The 4,436-nt window shown below is 37.8% G+C and overlaps 1 protein-coding gene across 1 annotated transcript in view; it reads right to left on the bottom strand.

Moving 5' to 3' along the window:
* LRRC75A (leucine rich repeat containing 75A) overlaps positions 1-4,436 on the bottom strand; it is an 84,549-nt gene that overhangs the window by 70,296 nt on the left and 9,817 nt on the right. The window lies entirely within an intron of this gene.

Below are 4,436 nucleotides of genomic sequence, written 5' to 3'. Positions count from 1 at the left end.
AACTAATCAAAAACAGACTCACAAATATAGTGGACAATTTGTTGACAAAAAGAGGAGAGGGGGGTTTGGAAGGATGGGAGAATGGGGTGAAAGGTTAAAAAGTACAAATTAGTAGCTGATGGATGGTCACGAGGATAGGGAGCACAGCATAGGGAATGCAGTTAGCATTAATACGTTGGCTAAGTGGAGGGTCAGGGGAGGGAGGGAGCAATTGGTGGGATCATTTTTCAAACTATAGAGATGTTTAATCAATGAAATGTACATTTGAAACTAATTTAAGAAAAAGTACTTCTAAGAAACTTAAAAAAAAAAAAAGACCTGGCCACTTGCTTCCCTGTGGCCCTCATGTCATTGTTACTTTATTGCACACATTGTTTAGATGTCTACCCCACCTCTCCTGTGAGGGCAGAGAAATATTTTTATTTTATTCCTCTTGGGAGCAATAAAAGTTTACCAAACAAAGAAATAAACAATAATTTTACAGCAAATACAGATGCTGTCACGTGGCTTTCTTTTCTTTGAATTGTGGTAAAATGCACATAACAAAAAACTTACCCTCTTAATCATTTTTAAATGTATAGTTCAGTAGTGTTAAGTACATTCACATCTCTGTGCAGCCATCACCATTATCTAGAACTCTTTTCATCTTGTAAAACCGAAACTCTGCACCCATCAAATATTAACTTTCCATTCCCCCTCCTCCCACCCTCTAGCTCCTGGAAACCTCCATTCTACTATCTGTCTCTAACCTGTCAAAGTCATGACAGATCCATATTCTAGGTACCTCATATAAGTGGAATCACACAGTATTTGTCTGTTTGTGACCAGCTTATTTCATTCAGCATATCTTTCAAGGTTCATCCATTTTTTAGCGTGTGTCAGAATTTCCTCCCTCTTTAAGACTGAATAATATTCCATTGTGTGTGTATGTGTGTGTATACCACATTTTGTTTATCTATTTATCTGTTGATAGACACCTGGATTCTTTCTACCTTTTGGCTATTACAGATAATGTTGTTGTAAACTTGGGTATACAAATGCCTGTTCAAGTCCCTGCTTTCAATTCTTTTGGGTACGTTCCCTGAAGTGAAATTGCTGGACTGTATGGTCATTCTATATTTATTAATTTTAAAATTATTTTTAAAATAAAAAATTTTAATTACAGTTGACATTCAATATTATTTTATATTAATTTCAAATGTATGTGTTTATTAATTTTTTGAGGAACAGACATACTAGTTCAAGCTTGTATTTTACACACATTATTTCATTTAATTCTCATTAAACTTCTAGAAAGGAGGACAATTGTTATTCTTTTCTCAACAGATGAGGAAATGAAGGCAGAGAGAGTCAACTCTTGCCCAATTTCATGGAGCCAACTAGTGGCAGAGCTGAGACTGGACTCACAATTAGCTTTCTAAATCAATGTGTCTCAGCCCTGTGACATTTTTGCTTTCCTTCAGAAGAGTGGTGGGGTCCCTTGGTCTGGTGGGTGAAGGATCCACTGTGGGTTGGAAAAAAGGAACTTCTTAAATAAGAGGCATCCTATTTGTAGGTAGTCACGAGGGTTGGATGTATCCAGTTCTACCTCAGTCCTTCACAAGCTGAGATATTCTGTAGTAAGGCCGTAACATGCTTTTCAGTGTTACGTGTCCTAGGATGGGATGGGCTGATGAGCTCATAATCATGTTTGGTTATTAAAAATTCACTGATTCAAATTCTCAAAAACAACTTGGTTGCTGTGTATTCCTTTAAAGTAATGTCTTAATATGGAGGTCATTTAAATCTGGAACAGATCTCTCTGGTTTTGTAATTCGACGTTTCTTTTAGTGCTTCCAGGTATGAAAGAAAGAGTTGGTTCATAATCTATTAAGTCATTCAGAAATAATCTACCCATAAAGAGCCTTCCCCATTTATCTCATCAGAGGTTGGGCAGCTGATGAAACTATCTGGTGAATGATGGCATGTAAATGCACAACCAGGTATACCACTGTGTCAATAGAAACGAAACTCCCCTTGCATAGTAGCCACTAGACATAAAAACCTGGGGCAGAAAAGAAAAGTAAGAAATCAGATGGAGAGTTCATTTTTTTTTTTGTTTTAACCTTCCGGCGTTGCCAAACCCCAAAAAATCTAGATAAACTCAAAGGTAAAATGATTACTTGAAGATAGAAAAACATCAAGCAGAAATATGAAGCAGTGGGACTGTAGCCTTGGGTTTACTGTGCTCTGGCCCAGCAGTCTGTAAAACTGGCTGAGAGTTTGAATTCTCCGAGATAAAGAGAACTAAAAATGTTCCACACAAGGCTCACTGCTGGAGGTGAGGGGCAGAATAGGTCATAAAAAGAAGTTAAGAAAAGGGAGCAACTATTGCTGATTACCATCTGAGGAGATGATACTTCATAACCTACAAGACAAGGGAGGCAGGAAGACGCAGATGAATATCACAGCCACATCACCAGTTGGCATACTGCCTGATGCTATGTAACCCTAAAACCACCAGGGAGCAGGAGAGTCCCAAAATGTCATTTTAAGAGCATAGCCCAGCCAGGGGTCAGGTGGAAGCAACTACAAAACCACTACATAGGGAGGGGTGAGTCCACAATAAGAAAGAAAATAAATACAAATGAAAACTTTCGAAGAAAATAAAAAATTAGAATATGAATCCACTCCAAATTCATACTTTGGAACAGACTGATAAAAAATTTCAAAATAAGTATGTGTGCCATACTCAGACACAAAAAGGAAAAACTTCATTTTAAAGAAGAATAAGAAATTACTTAATAAAAGTAATCAGAAACAAAGCAGGAACAGGTGATGCTAAAAAGAAACAATTCAAAAATCTTCAAATCTTGAAAATGAAAAATAGCCTTTGAAATTAAAAAAAATATTTATAGGATAAACTTGACAGATTCAAAGAGAAAAATCAGTGAATTGAAAGAGAGACAGACAAAAAATGGATAAAAAGGCTAATTGCATCTACCTTTTGGGAAAAATCAACGTGCTAACATGATCTGGATTGTCACAATCCCTGTGGATGACTCCCTTCTCAGATGACTATTTGTTTACTGTTTGGGCCAAGAGATGTCCTGGGTCAGCAATCCTGTCCACTTCTTAGGGCTTAAGACCACTGGCCTTTCCATAGAAACACCTCCCTTGGATTCATGCCACAGTTTCTTGAATAAAGTTTCTTGAGTAAACTTAGGCCTGCAGGAGGCGTCAAGAAGTGCAGATACAAAATGATGAGTACACCCGGGAGATCTATGATGTTTTTGATCAGATGCATCTTCTGTATGGGTCTGACCAGACCGCTTAACCCCCTTCTGATTTTTTTTACATCAACATGTTATGGTGCCTTGTTAGTCTTTTCCTAATCTTGTTACTTTAGCAGTTTATCTAGAGTAGACTATAAAATTTCCAAAATTTATCTTTATGAGAGGAAAGGCCCCAAATCTACATGTGAGAAATAAGGTAACTTCTAGTTCTTTCCTGCTCTTAGGTTCTCCCTCACCAGGAAACATGGAAAGAGGAGCATTTAGCATATTCTAGATTCCTCCCTGGAGTCAAAGTGTGAAAGCAGGCATGAATGAACCATGTAATATAACCTACATATAATATATATCAAAGATGAGCGCTCAGAAGTTATTTTACTAACAGAAATGTATGCTCAAACAGGTCTTAGACTCCTTTAAACAACCCACTAACGAGGTTGTGCATTTCCTGGCTGTGTATGAATCATTGTGTTCAGTTAGAAAATGCCCTCTTGTACCGCCTTCTTTCATGTTTCTCTTTTTCTAGCCCAACATGCAGTGCATAGTTCCACACAATGAAATCTATTTCTTGAAGAAAACAGAGTCTGCACAGAACTGAGGGACAGACATTAACCACATCTTCAGGTAGTTTCCCCTGTCATGTGCATGTACTAAGGGAAGGAAGGTTGTATTTACTGACTGGGAAATTTTACATTTTCATCAGCTGATATTTACTTTCCTCTTCTTTGTTTTTGCTCCCATTCTGAAAATGAGTGCTTCCCGAAGCAATAAGATAGTTAAGTCTATAAGATAGAATAACACTCAGTTTTATTAGTTATAGAAGTCTAATTCTGTTTAAGTTTTTGCTTGCAAAGGCTTAGCTACTAGATGACTAGATTCCTTAAAAGCTCATGAGCTTTAGCTTCATATGTAACCGTACAGTCAGTTTTGCTATAATGCTGACATATGTGTTCCTAAAAGTCACTGTGTTATGCATCATCGTGCAATAAGAACCTCAGAGCTTGTGGGAAAAACGGGGTTGGGTACAGCATTCAAAAATTTTGTCAGTGACATTTATGGACGTGGTTCCATGGTGTAGCAGTTAGCATGTCTGCTTTACACTCAGGAGGTCCTGGGTTTGCGCCCCAGTGGAGCCATGGTCCATGGTCTGCGGCCATGTCACCC

The sequence above is a fragment of the Pteropus vampyrus genome, unplaced genomic scaffold (genome assembly GCF_000151845.1).
Source record: "Pteropus vampyrus isolate Shadow unplaced genomic scaffold, Pvam_2.0 Scaffold44, whole genome shotgun sequence".
In the NCBI taxonomy this organism is placed as follows: domain Eukaryota; kingdom Metazoa; phylum Chordata; class Mammalia; order Chiroptera; family Pteropodidae; genus Pteropus; species Pteropus vampyrus.
This window is presented reverse-complemented; position numbering and strand designations above follow the sequence as displayed.